Source organism: Mesocricetus auratus, unplaced genomic scaffold (assembly GCF_017639785.1).
Source record: "Mesocricetus auratus isolate SY011 unplaced genomic scaffold, BCM_Maur_2.0 Super-Scaffold_100021, whole genome shotgun sequence".
NCBI classification, from domain to species: Eukaryota; Metazoa; Chordata; class Mammalia; order Rodentia; family Cricetidae; genus Mesocricetus; species Mesocricetus auratus.
In genome coordinates this window covers 10,059,089-10,079,316 of record NW_024429202.1, presented here as the reverse complement: position 1 = coordinate 10,079,316, position 20,228 = coordinate 10,059,089, and the positions used below count along the sequence as shown (strand labels likewise).

Sequence of the window (20,228 nt, the reverse complement as noted above, 5' to 3'; positions counted from 1 at the left end):
AGGCAGAAATCCATGTCTCCATCCTGAGACTTAGAGTCACACTCACACTAACCCTGGGTGTGCAGCAGCTGTGTCTATTACAGGCAACCATCCTCTGATGGCAATGATTCTCTTGGGGACTTTTTTTCTCAGTTTGCTTTTCTATTGTGAAAAAGATTCCATGTAAAATGAGAATCTTTCCTTCTCACAGTCTAAATAAAGACCTAGCCTAGCTTCTTATTTATAAACAGAGAGGTAAGAGAGAGGCAGGGGGAGAGAGAGAAAAAGAGATGGTGGAGCAGGAAGAAAGGGAGGATTGTGCTACAGTCAGAGACCACCAATGTCCTAACCCTTACTTAGTGAAACCCTGAATTCTTTAAGCTATGAGTGCGGGTGACATGCCAGAGCCTCCCAGGTGGAGAGTAATATGTCACCAGTCCACATATGACTGTATCAATCAGGTCTGCAATTCTGTACACACTTTTGAAATGAATTCAGTCTTCTGGTTTGTTATTCTTCAAATCTGAAGCATGCACCTCTGGATTTGCCCAGTGCAAGTTCAACTCTCCACTGCTTGTCATAGGGAGCATTGGAGAATTCAAATAGAAAGGTCTGGGCTTGCTTGTTGATGTCTCCTGGATGTGGAAGTGTGTGTGTGTGTGTGTGTGTGTGAGAGAGAGAGAGAGAGAGAGAGAGAGAGAGAGAGAGAGAGAGAGAGAGAGAGTTCTCCCACTCTTATGTGGCATGCACACTCTAAGAGGGACAGTTGTCACTAAATCCCTTCCAGGTAGGTTAGAGGCAGCTTCAGATCTACTGTGGGTCACTAGCTAAAGTCACCCTAGCACTGCTGGATCAGCATGAGAGAGTAAAATTGCACAACCCCCTCTGTCCTCCCGAGTTCTTCGCCTATATCCTGTCCCAGAAATCTCTTGAGCTACTCTCAACTCTTTAAAGCTCAAGAAACAATAGTGAGGAAGAAATTTATTAGAGTAAACTGGGTACTATACCTGTATAAGAGGGATTTAAAACACACATACACACACACACACACACACATGCATGCAGGCAAGCATGCACATGCAAACAGACGTACATGTGAGTACACACACATGCACATATGAGCAGACACACACACACTGCATGTCTCTGCGGTAAGGATATAAAATAACCATTCACTCAGTGTGTCCTGGAGATGAAGATTGTTCTGTGGGATAAAGGGACACAGAGTTCTTAGGGCTGGCTGAATATGAGGGGTTGGGTGGCTTCATGGAGGGACTGGCAGGTTTGTACCACCCTGCACTTGAGCAACTCAATCTGTTTGAATGCAGCATTGTCTGCCCGAGCGGGAAGGGAGACCATCAGAGTGAATGATCAGGAAGCAGCCCAAGCTTCCTCAGAAACACAGAGTCTGGAGAAATGGACCATGTGCTCTTTCCACCCCCGACTCTGAACCATGGTGATTTTGTTTATTGTGAGAGGTTCCTGGTTTTCATGCCTTGGTTTACTCATCTGTAATGTGGGGACAGTAATTTCTCCCACATTGGCTTATCCAGAGGAATAAAGAGATGTGCAAATGTGATAAAATTGAATGCACCACTTGACTTGTAGTCAGAGAACAATTAATGTCAGCTCTCTCTATCATTATGGCCATCGTTTCCAACATGCTCTGAAACACAGGGAGGTCTAATCAGCTAGCTAAAGGAATCCGACTCCAGCATGGTGTACTGGAATTACTCAGAATATAGAAAGTGTTTCCCTCCCACTCCCAGTATGACACACACACACACACACACACACACACACACACACACACACACACAACACCACCACCACCACACCATCTAGAAAACATGGGTTGCCATTTCAGATATGGGGCCATTTAATTGGCAGCAGCGACACCCTTATTAAGGCAGAATCTGTATTGTTTACTAAATAGGAGGCAAATCAATGAGACTTATAGTTTTCTGAGATCACTATCATGACTTACTAGATATTGTGTTAGGAGATTCAGATATAAAATTTCAGGTGGCAAAATGTGCCCAACTTTAACATTCATAGGTGCCAATAATAGAAAACTGGTAGAGTCAGAAATTCCACTCTTTAAAGCCTTTAATACGTGTTGCCAATGGGACAGGAAAGATGGCTCAGCAGTGAGGATGTACCACTCCTGAAGTATACCAGCTCCCAGCAACCACATCACAACCTCCTGTAACTAGCTACGACTCCAAGGACTCTGACTTCCTTGGACATTTAGGACACCTGTACTCATATGCATATGCACACACACACACACACACACACACACACACACACAAAGTATGGTACGGGCTGGGGAGATGATTTAGTTCAATCCCCAATCCCCACATGAATAAGTATCTAGAAGTTTACACTCATCACTAGAAAAAATGTGATGATGAATTGCTATGCATGTATGCGGGGGAGCGATTGATTTCCTTGAATATTATCCTAGTTCTGAAATTAGTCATCTCACATCACCAGGAGTCACAACTTCAAAAATAATGAAAGGTTAATAATGAAATTTGCTGTCCATTGTCTTCCGGTTCTTAGGTTGTATTAACATTGCTATCCCCTGAAGGGCTTTAAAAAATATTGATGATACCCAGGCCCTGCGCCCAGACCTTCTAACATATCTGGTATGAATGGAGCCTGGGCACAGAGCTCTTCTAGTCATAAATGGATACATCAAGGTCAGCCAAGAGTTGCCTCTGCTTAAGTATTTGGATCTATATCCCCCAAGCTAAGACTTAATCTAGGCAATTTGGATCTTCAAGCTGTCAGAAATGCCAAGACTTTCCCAAAACTGTTTGACCAGTTCACCACATCTGCAGTTTATCTGCCTCCTGTGGGATGATGGTAAACACTCCTCTGGAAACACTACTAGATGCTGTGGGTGGGCAACTTTGGGGGCTCCATGGAATATTCCGCCCTTCCAGGAGGCATCCAGACCTGGGGCCTCTCCCCTTCTTGGCAATGGTGGCTTCCCTTGCCATAATAGGGAGGGATGCTTTCCCTCTAGGCTAGAGGGTTTCTGATTCTTCTACAGACATCCACCCCTGCCTCTGTGGACATCTGCATTGAAGTAAAAAAAAGTTCACAAAACTCCTGTTTACTAACTAGAGCAGACAGAAACATGACAAGTGTCATAGGAAGTATAGACATTTCAAAGAACTTCTAGGCTTAGAACGTTTGTTCATTCATTCAAGAATGTCTGTAGAAAAAAAAAACAATTGCCATCTCCCAGGCAGTGCTTTCAGCACTGAGGGATAGCTAGGCAAGGCAGGCAGTGGCTTCAGAGTGTGCACATCCTCACGTGGGAGGCAGGCAGTAGACTAGCACCCTGAGGGAGGAGCTACGTTGGCAAAACAGCCGCCACGGAATACGTGGTCAGTGGAAACCTCTCTGGTTCTAGCCGTTATTAAAAGAAGTTGTTCAGAAAGATCTGAGACATGTATAGATCTTAGACAAAATCATTCCAGGGAAAAGGAAGATTAAAAAATAGAAGTCATCCCATCGCATTTAACCTCACACCTTTCTTTACTCATTCATCAGGGACCCGTGGCAGTGTATATATGATCATGTCTGAGTGTATGTTTGTACACTATGTGTGTGCAGGAGCCCACAGAGGTCAGAAGAGGCACCATATCCCTTCACACGGGAATTATAAGCAGCTGTGTGCCACCATTTTGGTGTAGGGAATTGAAGCCAGGTCCTCTAGAAGAGCAGCAAGTGCTCTTAACCACTGAGCCATATCGCCAGTCCCAGTAATAATTCCTTATATATACTTAAAGTCTGAAAAGCCAAGGCCTTTTCCTTTCTTGTTCTATTTTTATTTGTGGCTTACAAGTAACTGTTGTGTATATCTATGTGCCATTGTAGTATGTATTTATGCTGTATGATGCCTAACTCATGTCCCCTGGCATTTCCAGCCTGTTAAGTGGCAATTCTATCTTCATGGGAAATGTTCAGAGTCCAATCTACTACATATTTCAAGACATACAATAACATGCGCAAGAAAACACTCATACCCCACGTCTCTAACTGTAAAATGGGGCGTGTTGACTGTCCTCTCCCTCTGTGCTCCCCATCATACCTCAGGAAACTACTTTCCCACAAGGGCTCCTGAGTCTTTGTGAGATAAGCTAGCCGTTTCTAAACTCCATGAATGTACGAGCTCATTCATGTGACAGTTGTTCTCTGTGTAACTTACTCTATGTAACAGAATGTCCTCTAAGAATGTCTGTATTGTCACCAACTGTATTGTTAAGGTCACTCATGAGTTTCTCTTCCCAGTATCTTCCCAACCCATTGGACCTTGGGCACATCTCTTAACCATCTAGGTGCTTCATAATCATGCTGACAAAAAAGACTGTTTTGTGCAGTCTGTTTCTTTTCCTATGAGTACAGGTTTCTGAGTCACAGTCTGTGTCATGCTGTTGAGTGGGTGATGGAAGAGACCAGCACTCTGAAGCCTGTTAATACAATACCATTTCTTCAGCATTTGCACCACTGGGGATGTCAACTGACCTGCATTGTTTGGCAAGATCAGTGGAAGGATGGAGAGAGTGACTCAAATGAGCAAGTGGGTGCAGGGAATCAGGAGCTGCCTTGAAGAGGAACTTGTGGGTGTCTGCTAGAGATGGGGCAGGGGCTTCATGACCACTTCTGGACTTTACGCCAGTGATAGGTGAGGATCTGGGTGTGACCATTACCTTATTGTTGTTGTTGTTTTTACTCATTAGCTCTTTGTGGGCCCCACCACCCAGCTCCCAAATAAATACATAGAGTCTTATTTGCGCTTAACAATGCCTGGCTTTAGCTTGACTTGTTTCTAGCCAGCTTCTCTTTGTTTGAATCACCCCATCTATCTTTTACCTCTGGGGTTTATATTTCTCTATTTCTGTATACCTATCTTTACTTCTTACTCCATGGGTGATTATGTAACTGGGTGGTCAGCCCCTTTAGTCCTCCTCCCTCTCTCCCTCTTTAATCTTTTTTTCTCTCCTTTTCTTCTCCTATTTCTTCTGTCTGTCTGCTATTCCTGCCTATCCTTTCTCCTGCCTTGCTATGGGCCATTCAGCTCTTTATTAGACCAAATCAGATGTTTTAGACAGGCAAAGTAACACATTGTCACAGGGTTAAACAAATGAAACATAAAAGAATGCAACTTATCCTTGCATCATTAACAAATGCTACACTGTATAAACAAATGTAACACATCTTCATTCTACAACACCTTAAGGTTCTGCAAACCACTGCAGCCTTTTGAGGATCATCAAAGCCCATGCATCTACCTGATAACATAGCCTACTCTGTATTGTGTGCAGCCTAATGGTCAGAAATGGAAAACTCTAGAGTTACTTGTGGTAACTCTCCAGTAGTGAAAATGTGTAATTGAGCAAAAGTGGCATTTGCTATATAGTGACTGTACTATCAAATAACGTTTTGTTACACAGACCTAGACCAACTTCAGCTTATAAGAAAGTAGAAGTGTGTGTGTGTGTGTGTGTGTGTGTGTGTGTGGTGTACTGTGCATTTAACAGATTCTAAAACACTAACAAAACAGGATTTTGCTATGGACTGTAAATAACATGATCTAGAATTGATACCATTTTGAAAATAATTTAGAATTTATGAATAAACAAAATTTCAATACCAAGCTTTTCTTTTGCTCCGGAAAAAAGTGACAAATAAGGAATGGGAGATAGTTTTATGCAAATGACAGATGCTCCCTGAGAGGGGTATCAGGCAGAGTTCTCAGCCAGCTGTCACATCAGAGACAGACAAAGCACACTGTTATAAACTAATCCCATTGGTAGGCTGAAAAGTAATGACAAGCTCCTCATCTGCTTCAAGATCATTGTTAGAAATTGAGACATTGACTGTAGTTGCTTCCTATAACCTGAGCGCCAGATTTACCAACACAACACAACACGAAAAGTGTTGTCTTAGGAAAGCAGATTTGGATAAAGAACTCAGAGAATGCCCTTGCTGCCTCCTTAATGCTTCGATTTAAGTACAAGTTCTGGTAAATAGTAACAGTCTGTTTTAGTATTTTTTTAGTGAGCCTCGGGATTGGTGTATGAGGGAGAATGTGACTTCTGATGTACTTTTTCTTATTTGATGTGTTTTAGTCAAAAGTTTAATACATTTACTACACACTGCTGTTCTATGATGAATAACCCAGCTTCCCAAGGGTTTATGACAACTGAATGCACATATGGCACTGTTTGTGATTTTGTTTAACATATACCTTTTGTGTTTTAAGAATCACGTTATAAGCCGGGCGTTGGTGGCGCATGCATTTAATCCCAGCACTCGGGAGGCAGAGGCAGGCAGATCTCTGTAAATTCGAGACCAGCCTGGACTACCAAGCGAGTTCCAGGACAGCCTCCAACCCTGTCTCGAAAAACCAAAAAAAAAAAAAAGAATCACATTATATGTTCTTTTTTCTTTTTATTTATTCTTCCCTCATATGATATATCCTGACCCCAGCCTCCCTTCCCTCCATCCCTCCCAGCCCTCCTCACCTCAACTGTCACCCAGATCCACTGCTCCTCTATTTCCCTTCAGAAAAGAGCAGGACTCCCAGGGATATCAACAAAACAGCATAACATGATACAATAAGACTAGGCACAACCTTCATATTTAGGATGGATGAGGTAATCCAGTGGTAGGTGGTAAGGGATCCCAAGAGCAGGCAAAAGAGTCAGAGGCAACATAGGGTTGGAGGAAGTTTTCTGGGGTTCACTGTGAGCCTGATATACAGGGTTCACAGTATTCTACCCATGTGTTTACTCATGGACTTGGTGAGGGATGAACCGTGAAGAATTGTAGTGCTTTCCAGATTATTGGGAATTCAGCTTTTTCCTAGGAAACTCACCCAGCAAAATGAACCTCAGACTCTCAAGGGAGAAGACTTGGTCTGGGATTTTGTTCATGATACAAAATAGAATCTCTTGGTGTATTATTATAGCCACATCAATAGTCCATCTAATAGAATTGATTTTTTCCTTCTATGACTTCACTATGCCTTTCTGTACTGACTAAGAACTTCATCTCAGGCCATCTTTTTCTAGAACAGAATACATAAGCAATGAGCAAAGTTAAGAATAGCAACAATATATTGATCATTTACAATTTTCAGTCACTGCACAAAGTACTTTTTCATTCATTCACTCATTCATCAAATATGTATTGAGGTTTTCCCAGGACCAAGTACTCAGAATGGCTCTGCATAGAGAGATATGCAGACCGTTGGACACCAAACAGTCCTGGCCTTTGTGCCACCCAGTGTTTTTCTCCCCTTCCCCAAAAGGGGAGTGCCATTTTGACAACTGAAGAGCTTCCTTTACTGACAAAGGTTGTTTGAGAAAGTTCTAGAACTAGACATCCTGGTCAGACTTCTCTAGTTGGCTATTTATGGGTGGTATGATCATAGACAATGAACATTACTGCTCATATGACTCAGTCTCCTCCACTGAAAATAGATAAAATCAATTACACCTACATCAAGGGTTCAGGGAAAGGATTAAATACATTGGAGATATGAAGAAGTAATAAGTCAGCTGGTGGAGGGAACAGGTAAGGACAACGGTTGAGACCTTATATGAACATTCCAGCAGGGGTGTGCAGCTACTTGTTACACTCTAGACTGAAGACCAGCTCTCTCCTACCTGAGAGGATTATCCTCTTTGACCATGCACATAGCCTCAGAGGGCATTCACATGGAGTGATGGAGAGAGGAAGGGGACACTCACTTAGCCAGCCTGATCCACCTTGATGGTGATGATAAGATATCAACCCCACTGCCATTGGTGGATTTTTTTCCATTGGGTTTTGAGTTTTCTTTCCAAGGCTTTCTTTCTCTCTGTCGTACCTGTCTCTCATGAATTCTCTTAGCTAAAGGTGTGAACTGATCGTTTTCCCAGTTCAGCAATGCCCTCGCATCAGGGACACCAGGATCCCCGAGTTTTGTAATAGAAGCCACTGGCTCCGTGTGCAAACAGAATTACAAACAGGGGCAGGTGGTGGGGATGCTGACATCCTTTTTGTGGTTTTTCTCTTCTCTTGGTTGTAATTTTCCTGATACTTCCAAGTCTTCATAGATAAAGCACCGTCTTGAGCTTAAAATAGCAGGAATGGAGGGGGGGGAGAGTCTGGAGAAACAGGAAGTATCTCCAGACAAAAACAATATGGCTTAAGGAAACTTCCTGAAGGGGAAGCAGCTAGGTGGGACTGAAAGTCAGTCAGGCATGGAACCCTTGCCCGAGCCAAGATGAACCCTGGAGATTTGGTGGCTCTTGGTAGACTCAAAAGGAAACCCAAGTCCTTGTTGGGGTCTCCAGGTCCAGAAGACCTTATCCCAGCTGTCCTGCTAATCTCACCTCTTTGTTCTTACTGTTCTTGAGCCATCATCTCCCTGGCCTCACATCCCACTGAGCTAGGTCAGCATGTGTCCACATGCCTGGCTCCTCACTTTGTACAGTGCCATTGATTCTTTTTCTTTTTTCTATTGTTGTCTTTTGGGACAGGGATTCTCTGTGTAACAGCCCTAGCTGTCCTAGAACTAGCCTGTAGACCGTACTGGCCTTGCTCATCGAGATCTGCCTGCCTCTGGCTCCCAAGTGCTGGGATTAAAAACATGCACCACCATTGAGAGTAGGGTGTGGTCTCAAGTAGCCTGGGATGGCCTGGAGTCCACCATGTAACACAGTGTGACATTGAACTTCTAGTCTTCCTGCCTCTGCCTCCCAAGTACAGAGATAATAGGCATGTGCCACTATGCTCTGTTTATATGGTACTTGGGATGGAACCCCAGGTTTCCTGAATTCCAGCCAGCACTAGAAGAACTGGGCCACATCTCCAAGCCCTAGAACTATTTGTTGATTCTTCATTGCAACATCTAAACTCACACAACCCACTGAACACTCTCCACTCTTCAATTGGCTTTGCCTTCAGTACAGTCACAAGACAGCATTTTGTGTGTGTATGTGTTATTTATTCATCGTTCAACTTCCCCACTGCAGGCAGGCATCAGGAGGGCTATTCTCTTCATCCACTGCTGGTCTGTCCTAAGGGTGTGTAGGTCACAGGGCAAAGACACTGCAGGTCTTGGCACCCAACTGCACTTACACCACCTCTTGGAAAGGGCTGGGCAGAAACTCCAAACCTAAGCTGCTTTAATAAGAGAGCACTTTGCATGGAAATAACAGAGGTTTTAAGGCAAGATGCCCATTAGGGAAAGGAGATGTTGAGCTCAGAGCCCATTTATTCAAAAATATCCTTAAACACCTCCTTGGAAGCAGAGATGTTAAAGGGAATTACAGACTGATCTCATCCTAGTAATGCTAAACTATAATTACAATACTTTCAATATTGACCTTCAGATCTCATTTCTACTTTAAAACTGTGGAGATAGCTGGAAATTAGATTAATTACCCAAGCTGAGTCCAATTTCTCTTTTGCTTCATAGGCATTTTGCCCTAAAAATTCTGCTATGTACCACTCTTCTCGAATGCTTACTAACTTCTGTCATAAAAATGGTTTTCAATTCTGGAATATTTAAAAATAAAATTTGAACTAAAAGCCAATGTCTGAATGAATAAGCAGCAAAATCTGAATTATTGATGAGAAAGATAGTGGATAGGTCTATTTTATATTCTGCCTTTGAAAGGAGATGCTCCATGTGTTGTGGTCAGCAAAATGGAGCACTATATAACTAAGCATATCATTAACAATAGTTAACATTGTGCAGCCTCAGAAGACTTGAACTCTCTTTGAAAGAACACTACCTTGTGATCATAATTTAATGTGATTAGGTAGCATCATTCTTCCAATGTGAAAGTTGGTAGAATCTCCAAATTAAATAACGAAGGAGAGAGTGAAGTGTTTTAAGTGTGTATGAACGTGTGTGTTTGTTTCCTTGTGTGTGAAGGCCAGATGATGACCTTGAGTGCTATCCTTAGAAATGGTGTCCCTGTCCTTTGAGAAGGTCTCTCGTTGTCTAGGAACTCATGTATAAAACCAGGGTGTCTGGTCAGCAAGCCACAGAGAACTTCCTGTCTCTGCTGCCCAGCACTGGGACTGTAATCATGTATAATACACAATCTTGCGTTTTCATTTAGGTTCTGGTGATCCAACAAACATGTCACTGATTAAGTGTCCTGGCTTCAAGTGTATCACATTTTACATTGCACTTTTTTGCAAAGGTATGATGGAAAGCTGCTTGGTCTTTGGAGGCAAAGGGATATGGTTACTCTTATTTACGAATTTCCCATGTGTAAGAAGGAAATACAAGTTTGGGTGAAATGTTGTTGGGATGATAATCACTCAGTGGAAGGGATCATGATCTATCCCTTTGTGGGACTTTAGGGATCCATACACGTCCACAATTGTGGTTATGCAGATTATGTAAAATAGGAGGTACTTATACATAGGAATGGTGGAATAAGAGGCATAGTTTCAACCTCCTAGGCTGGTAGGGGAGTGAAATAGAAACACAGAAGTGAGGAGAGGCCTTGGTTTGCTCTGGTTCCATTTTATGGAAGACTGGAAGTGGTTATAAGCTGGTGTTCTGGGATGACAGGGAGCATTCCTAAGGAGTAAGTACTGAGTTACAGCTTTATAGGTTAAGTAAGTACTCACCAGATGAAGGCAGGAGGAAGGGATGTTACCCTAGGAGGAGCCTGCACTAGGGCAGAAATGCCAGGGAGGGTGATTCTAGGAAAAAGTTACCTGGGCAGACATGAGGTCATACCAAAATTGAGCTCACGTTAGGAAGGAATTTAGAATACACCCTCAGTATCAATTGGACTGGGCTATGGAAGCATTTGGGGGGCGCAGATCAGAGACTTGTCACCAGGTTGGACTGAAAGTTCTTTCTGCTTATGCGCGCCAACAGGGGAGCAGAGAAGAAATAGCTGCAGCATCCCTGGCAGCGAGAGCCTGTAAGACTCAGCCCCTAGGTCCCAGGGTCCTTGAAGCATGCTGATTGCCTTCTAGTTATTCCTCTGGCTTTCTAATGAGGGAAGAAGTTAAAATAGGAAAGTAATCACCTTGAGGATATGATTAGGTTCAATTCAATGGGGCTTGTGGGGAAGGAGCTCGTGTTAATGGGACGTGTATAAGGTCATCATGGTTTTCTAGGATTAGGAATCTAAACCCATGTCTCCAATCCCTGTTCCTTTGTGCTCTGTGGGCAAAGCAGAGCCAATCAGAGTCACAGATGGGTGTTATCTACACAGCTATTCTGTCTTGATGCCCTTCACATTTCTAGCAGCTTCAAATAAGAAATACAGTTATTTCCAGTGCTGTACCTAGAATATTCTAGGCTATTCTGGAGGCAGAATGATACAGTTCTTATTTGTTACTTTTTCAGTTGTAAAAAGAAGATAAAAATTTAGATAAAGTACTATTGGGGTATATATACAACCTCCTACAAACACACACACACACAGAGAGAGAGAGAGAGAGAGAGAGAGAGAGAGAGAGAGAGAGAGAGAGAGAATCCAATTATTAATTTTTATGGGATAACACTCTCAAAGTTGACCATATAAAAAGGAAAGGTCAATGTTATGTCATTTCACTTAACTGTCACAGTATGCCCCAGTCATTCTCCAACACAGAGGTTGGATGAGAGAAGCAGAATGGAGGAGGTGACAAGGGAATGAGACATCCTTCCCTCTACCCTGGAAGAAATGACTACAGACATTACACATGCCACTTCACCCCACATTCAACAGAATAGAGTGTGGCATTTGGACCCATCTGTGTGCAAGAGAGGCTGAGAACATCACCTTGTTCTGGGTGACCCTCAGCCAAGGCACAAATCAGGGTTATCTCATACACAGACTAAGAGAAAATGGATGGTAATTTTTGTGCAATTAACAGACGTGTCCTTCAAATTAGAGACTTAAGCCAATTCCTAGATTTTCATCTGCTAAGTAGAAGAGGAAGCTAATGAGACCTTAAAGCATATATCTCAGGACTTCAGATGTTTCTGGGTCATAAATTTGGAGTCCCTTAGGGCTTCTTGTCTATCCTACCTCTTCAGTTGAGTCTTGAATTGAATCTCAGGAGACAACTAAGGGCCTGCTTCCCAATAGTAATCATCTCCTCTTTAGATTCTAGCCTGCTTTTGGAGTCCTCCAGTGATGGGACCCTTCTACACATAATCCTTCATGGTTTTTCTTGAAGCCCTATTAACTAAAATCTACTTATCCCAACTGTGCTGTGCTCTGCAGAGCGAGGCTCTTCTTCTTTGGCTAGAAACACACTTTTGGTCTTTGATGCCAACCGCTTGGCCATGACTCTACTCCCCGATCTACTTATGGTGACTTTTATCTAGATTATTTGTTCACAAGACATCAGTCAAGTTCCTGCTGCCCATATCCCAGGTCTGGCTGACTTATGTTTCAAATTATCCTTTGGCTGTTGCTCCGTTTTCTCATCTCTTCACCATGCCCAAATCTCCACACTCCAGCTGATATCCTGTCACCATCCCCTGGAAGAAGGCAGGCTCTGTGACACAAAGGAACTGCCCACATCAGCCAGGCAGTAGGAAAACTGGGATGGAAAGCCAAGATTCCTGGCCTCAGGCCTCTGTCCTCACCCTGCATTTTTCCTGGATGCTCACTGCTGTGGGCCTTTTCATTTCTTTGTTTATTGGACAGTTGCTTTGAGCTTTCATAGGCTTTAATAGTGCAATTAATATTATAATGACTGTAACACACAAAGGCCTCTTCCCTGATCCCACTTGCTTTAAAGTGGCCCATAAAATGATAGGCTGGCCACACCAGCTGCCAGCCTCTCAGAGAGCCTGCTAAAAGATGATCTAAAGACAAAAGAAATCACTTGAATGCCAAACATAGCAATAAATTCATCCCCATGGCTCACCTCCCTTTCTTTCTCCATTCTCTACCAGAGCACTTCTTTTCTTTTTTTTTATTTTATTGGTATTTTGCCTATGTGTATGGCTGTGTGAGGTTTCTGAATCCTGGAGTTACAGACAGTTGTGAGCCTCTGTCACGCCTGCTGCGTGGCCTGTGTCCGAGAACGTGCGGAGGGTGTCGGGGATTGACAACACAGAGACTCGTTCAACGATGTAAAGAAAACTTTAAGCAGGCCCCAAAAAGGTTCAAGAAAACTTCCTAAGAAAGGCTCCCACCAGAGAAGCTTCTGCTCTCTCCTCTCCCCTGGCTGGTTCTCCCTGACACCAGAAACTGATCTGGGCGTGACACCAGAAACTGATCTGGGCGTGTCAAAAGAGTCTTTGGACAAAGTCGAGGTCAGGGCAGTTTCCGTGGGCAGGCCTTTTCCAGGACCTTATTGCCCCTGGCATTGTATTGTTCTTAGTAAACATGTTTTTAGTAAACATTGTCTTACAGCTGCCTACTCCCAGGCAGAAGGGGAAGTGGGTCTCTGCTCAAGGTCTGGTGTTCCCACAATTCACCCCTTTTTATTTTCAAATGAGGCCTTCCTGGCTTAGGTCAAGTAGGGTCACCCTCCCTTGCCCGTCTTCGGGGGACCTTGAACCCCTGTCTTAGGTGGGAGGGGTCTTCCCCACAGGTTGTCCGTTGATGGAGTCACCCCAACCTTAAATCATCTGTAACCAACCTTCATGGCTATCGGGATTGCCATGGGCTAAGCTAAGCAATACTTGGTTACGGATCTCTTGCCTCTGGAACAAGGCATGTTTGAGCTCGGCATAAAGCCAGAATGCCTACCGCCACTGCCACCATTTCCAGGACCCCCATTGACATAGCGCCTCTCCATCACCGTACCCATTACCAGATCTGGGCCATAACATTCTACCAGCCTTCGTCTGTTACAAGAGTAACCTGCACGTAATTTACACTCTGTTACAAGGGTAACCCGCATGTGATTTACATTTACAATATGATAAAGTTTACAATCGTTTCAAGATCTGCTCAGGAAAGCATTTAGAAAGTACACTTGCACAGATACATTAGGTACAATCATTGATGTTACACATGTAGCATTATGAAAAATATGAACAATAGGCTTGTTGCACTATCTACAGAGCACCAATTTGTTCCTGTGGTGATGCAGTTTGTTGATTTAACATCAGCTGATTATGCGACTTGAGTCAAAGTCTCCTTTTTGTCGCATTAGGACAAGTTGCATTTCTCCAGAAAAATACATTGGCCTAGTCGTGATTCCAGAAACAGGAACCATCAAGTCTGATATTTCAAGTGACCATGTCCTGTTCAATTACTGAAAAGAGGCTTTTGTCACTCATCATAGTCCATACCAATGTCCAAATATTTTAAATGGGTCCTTTTTTCCCCTAAAGGGAAAACTGGCAAAATGAATTCTGTTGTTTCAAGGTGTGTCAAGGGCAGACAGTTAGTCTTTCCAGTTCTCTGTTGGCTTCGGGATGAAAACTCACAGGTCCTGAAGGTTGATGCAGCAGGTCTGTTGAGAAACTGGAAATCTCGAACCAACTGTTTTCTTTCTTTCTTGGGCTCTAGATTCGATGACATCAAGGGTCAGGAACACTGATTTAGGAGATCTGGCTTAGGTAGACTCCCATGGTCTCAGGTCCAGTTTTTCTCTGCTCCATGCATCTCACTAAATGGTCTGACAGCTGCTGAAGCTTTATTCTTTTCCTGCAAGAAAACACAAACATGCCCTCGACCCCAAATTAGGGTCTTCTCCACTGTCTAGTGCATGGATGTCTCCATTTGACCCGAGCAATGGTTGCTCAAGTTCCATCATGCCAGAATCTGTCTGAAGCTCACTGGCATTCACATTATAAAATTTTTAAATGAGGAGTGTATTATTTGATGAGTCATGTGGGGACTGGGGACATTATTCCCCCTTTTTTATTTTCTAAAAAATTTTTTTTTAACTGTTGAAGCTGGACCATAACAGTAGAAGGATTTGTCTACCCTCCTTGGTTAACTATCTAGGTAAATTGGGATCCCTACTTAGTTTATTTGTAGATGCCCATTAAAAAGGACATATCCTTTAAATATTTCCCAAAAACTTCTGAAAATCACTCAAAGATTGTAAACTATACTGTGTCCAAATAACTTTTGAAAATTATTTGAAGTCTGTGAGCAGTCTTTCCCAATCTAACCTGTAGAGCTCTCACTAGCTGACAAGGCCTCATTTGCATCTTAAATTTTTCTGTTAAAACATTAACAGACTGGCTGGATGTTCCTTTGGCTATATGCGCGGCCTGTGTCCGAGAACGTGCGGAGGGTGTCGGGGATTGACAACACAGAGACTCGTTCAACGATGTGAAGAAAACTTTAAGCAGGCCCCAAAAAGGTTCAAGAAAACTTCCTAAGAAAGGCTCCCACCAGAGAAGCTTCTGCTCTCTCCTCTCCCCTGGCTGGTTCTCCCTGACACCAGAAACTGATCTGGGTGTGACACCAGAAACTGATCTGGGCGTGTCAAAAGAGTCTTTGGACAAAGTCGAGGTCAGGGCAGTTTCCGTGGGCAGGCCTTTTCCAGGACCTTATTGCCCCTGGCATTGTATTGTTCTTAGTAAACATGTTTTTAGTAAACATTGTCTTACAGCTGCCTACTCCCAGGCAGAAGGGGAAGTGGGTCTCTGCTCAAGGTCTGGTGTTCCCACAAGCCTCCATGTAGGTGCTGGGAATTGAACCCAGGTCCTCTGGAAGAGCAGTCAGTGCTCTTAACTGCTCAGCCATCTCTCCAGCCCCAAATACTTAATTCACTTATCTATTTTGTCCATTATCTATTTCTTTTCACCAGAATACAGGCCTAATAGAAGCAGAAATTTGTTTATGACTGAATCCCCAGATCAGCATGGAATAGGACCACAGAAAACGTGTGCTGAGTAGATAGTTGGATATTAATAATAAAGTGATTGCATCACCATATGAAGAGGGCAATTATGTCTATTATTCCCGGCTTCTGCTGTGACTCCCTGCCTCTTCTTTTGCTATACATAACTCTAGTGAGTGTCTATGTGGCCATGAAGCCTCAGATCTCCAGGATTTTGATTCTATAGGAGTCTTGCTTGACTTGTAAGACTCACCCACCTCTTCCCAGTGCTCCCCTGCTATCCTGCATTATCTCTACCACTGTACCTACTGCAGGGTGTCACTGTGGCCTTCTAATACAAACAGTGAGCACTTCGAAGCCAAGGATCCTGTTTCCCTTCATCTTTCTCCTCCATCACTAAACATTGTAGCTGAAAAAGATGAAATAAAGTTAATAATGACTTATAAATACTATGTGGAAAGATGGGCATGGTAGCACACAACTATAAGCCCCAAACTCACAAGGCTGATACAGAAAAAAAAAAAAACATGAATTCAAAGCCAAACTTGGGCTGCAAAACAACACTTGTTAGAAAAAAATCGGTTTCTATAAATATTTGACATGAGATAGCACTGAGATCTGAAGATTAAAGTTTTCTGTTCAGGCAATATTTATGGAGTGTCCATTATATTCCAGACTTGTTTTAGACTCTGATGATACTGGAGAAATCAGAGGCCCTTCTTGGGGACTCTTAGTCTCATTATTAAAATAATCTAGAGATGGACTCAAACGGGAGATTAGGATAATTTATTAGGGTTTAGAACAGAACCCCTCAGGGCAGGCAAGCTATAACTCTCAGCAACTTCTCAGAGGAGGGGGATTCAGGAGACGGAAGAAAGCTACATTGCTTCCCCGAAGAAGGCATGGGGTTATACATGCGGGGGGAGACGTAGCCCCATTGAGGAAGGAAGTCCAAAGTACCAGAAAAAAAGCATATTTAGGTTCAGCTCCCGTGTGCAGGCAAAGAAGAAACGGAAATAGTTAGATGTGTCTGAGTCAGGGCATCATGGTTGCTCACAGGGACTATGCTAGGGGCAGGAGTTTGGGATGGAAAAGTCTAATGTCTCACTAAAGGAATGATTGCTCCACTTATATCCTTAGCATGGCTTAAGGGGAGCTTGCCTGCCTAGGGGTGGTCCCTTAGCCAGATGATGGACTGGTCCAACTGGAATGTTAGGTCTCCATCCAGAGCAGAGATCCTATTCTCTTGACAAGAAGGAGTCTGCTTTTAATTGAACCTCGTTATACCCAATATAAAGAAGTTTCATCAAATAAATCAATAAAAACTCTTCCTGTTAAGCACTCTGTAGTTGATAACATGCTGGGAGTGCATGCTTTAGGAAGACAAAGGGCAGGGAAGGAGAACAACTTGGGTCAGATTCTTCCCTGCAGTGGCCAGCAGGCTTACTGAGATGACACTAATGGAGCCTGAAGGTCTCCAGAAACAGAGTTCTTAGGGTGAGCCCAGTACCGCACCGAGGCCCCAGAATTCAAAAATAGAGCTCTCCAGTGAGAAGACTGGCTCGTCAGCCAGAGTACAGGAAGTGTGAGAGCAGCCGAGATAAAACGGGATACCAGTGGGCTATGTGAATAGAGAGAGCTGACTTTCCAAATGCTATGTAAATGTCACCATCGCTATCCTCCCCGTCATCTCTCTGTCCTCGGCCTGCCCTTTTCCCGGTGCCTCCTTTCCTTTAGAAGTGTCTCTGCCGCTGGTAGGATGGTAACCCCTGTGCTGTGTGGATTTATTCAGATGAACTATAGAAGTTCAGCTCTCTGGGGCTATAGGAATAACGAGGGCTTTATAGGGCAGCCATTGTTCCAGAATGTTAAGTCATGGCCACGGTCACTGTGGACCTGGAGAAGGCTAAGAGGAAGGAGTTTGGGAACATCTATTGACAACATTCGTCATTTGACTTCTTTCATGGGAGATGGCCACCATTGAAGCCACACAGCCTCCTCAGATGTTTTCATCTATTGACTCACTGCTTCCTACCCACTGTGCTTCCTTCTACCGGGGGGGGGGGTGGGGGGTGGAGGGGGGGGAGAGAGAGACAGAGAGAGAGAGAGAGAGAGACAGAGAGGAGAGAGAGAGAGAGACAGAGAGGAGAGAGAGAGAGGAGAGAGAGAGAGACAGAGAGAGAGAGAGAGCATGCATGTACACACGAGTGTGCTCTGCTATGTTCTTACGCCACAGCGTGTTGCCTTTGCTGCCTCTTGCAGTACCCACTAAAGGGTTCCTCTCCACCACCTCAGCAGTGTGGACTGAGCACATACGCTCGCTAGGAGCTAGTCCAGCATCCAAAGCAGAGACTGTAATCAAGCAGGTTTAGATGAGAACAGGACCATACCCCCAGTTGTGGGACAGTCAGCTTCTTAGCATGTTTCTTGTAGACTAAATTGGTCTAAGTTAGTTGAGTGTCTTAGCCTAATGTCCTTAAAGTCTGATCCTGGTCTTGGCCCCTCCTCATCCACAGAGAACTACTTTCAGCCCTATGGTTAACAGAGAGCTACACTGATTCCGAAATAAATGGATAAGGTAGCTGCCTTGTGTTAGCCAGTCACACTGAAAGGTGTGAGTTTTCCTTTGAAGCTATAGCGGGCTAGCAATTGACCCACAATGGAAATCTGATGAAGCTACATCAATTAAGCAAAAGTCCTATTCATTGTCATCTTAGCCTGGGCTCCCCAGAGAGCTAAGCCAAACACCAAAGCTGTGAACCAAGAAGCAAGGGGTGAGGCTGGGTAGTCTGGAGCACAGAGGGGCTTACGAGTATAAGGGCAGGTCTGGAGCAGACATTCACTGTAGGAGCTGGTCACTGAACTCCATGGACAGCGTGGGAAGCTGTACAGGGCAGGATGCAGAGCAGTCTGTCCAGGAAAAGAAAGGAAGGCCATTTACCCGTTGGCTCCCAGATGCCTTGGGAACTTCTCACATGTGAGTAGCAAGTGAATTCTAAGGGTATGCCAGCACAGAAGCCTGGGAAGGAGACAGACATGGAGGAGAAGCCTCCAAACTTCAAAGTGTAAAATGTTAATCAAAATGTGCCTGGGAATAGATGGTGCAGCCATGGCTGGTTCGGTGGGAGATAGGTTAAGAGACTATGGAGTGATGCCCTGGCGTTATCTAGCCGTTGCATAGTCCTTTATTGTCAGCCCACCTTAGTCTAAGAGAGGCATAGGGTTGTTTGTATTCCTAGCAACTGCATACTTCTCTTCAGGAGCCCCCATCCTCAAAACCCTGGAGATGCTTCCAGTGAAAAACTTCAATGACTCAGACGATTTGACAGTTGGTCTGTCATTTTCTCTCAAGAAAAACTTCCCTTCCAGCTTTAATTGTAGATTTATTGTGTTATTGTTAGCTTTGGCAGGGTGTGGTTGAGATTGGGTCTCATGTTGCAGGGGCTGTCCTTGAACTCTTGAGCTTCCTGCCTTCACCTCCCAAGTGCTGGGACTTCACCATGCCCTATGTGGTACCTTGAATGCACCTGCCTCATTAGGTCATAGGGAATAGCACTATTAGGAGGTATGGTTTTGTTGGAGTAGATACGGCTTTGTTGGAGGAAGTATGCCATTGTGGGGGTGGGCTTTGAAGTCTCCTGTGCTCTTAACTATGTTCAGTATGGTTCACAGTTCACACTTTGTTGTCTGTGGATCAAGATGTAGAAGTCTCAGCTCCTTCTCCGGCACCATGTCTGCTTACATGCTGCCATGTCCTGCCATGATGATAAAGGACTGAACCTCTGAAACTATAAGCCACACCAGTTAAGTGTTCTCCTTTATAAGAGTTGCTGTGGCCATGTCTCCCTAAGTCAGCCCGATCCCCACCCCCACCCCCGCCTCCTGTCACTTCCACTGGCATCAGTGCTGTCCTGTTGCTTCTTTTCTAACCTCACCTCATCTTGTCTTCTGTAGCAGACACAAAGCTGTGTTACCAGCATCTCCCAGACCCACTAAGTCAGCAGGAAATGACTAGATGCTCTAACCATCCCCAGTTAGAAGACGCTGTTTTGGAGTAGGTAAAGACTTGTTAAATAAGGCCAATCCATGCTACACATAATAGGTGGAAAACTGGACTTCAAAAGGAAGATCTTAAGATAGCAAAATGGGTCAGTGGGCAAGGGTGTGGCTATCAAGTCTGCTCATCTAGGTTCCATCCCTAGTTCCCACGTGATGGAAGGAGAGAACCAACTCCCATAAACGTTCCTCTGACCTCTATGTGCACAACATATACACACGCACACACATGCACAAATTTAATGAATGAATAAAAGAAAAATGTAAAGAATTCCTGTTCATTAGAAGGTATCACTCAGAACATTCATCTTTTATATTTCTGACAGAGGACGTGTTCCCAGAATATATGCAGGAAGTGTAAAACCAAGTAAAAGAAGAATCCAATTAAAAAT

General features: G+C 43.9%; 1 protein-coding gene across 2 annotated transcripts in view; it reads left to right on the top strand.

Annotated features, from left to right (window-relative positions):
• The window catches only part of Rcan2 (regulator of calcineurin 2), a 219,387-nt gene that overhangs the window by 134,859 nt on the left and 64,300 nt on the right, over positions 1–20,228 (top strand). The gene's annotated exons all lie outside the window — the stretch shown is intronic.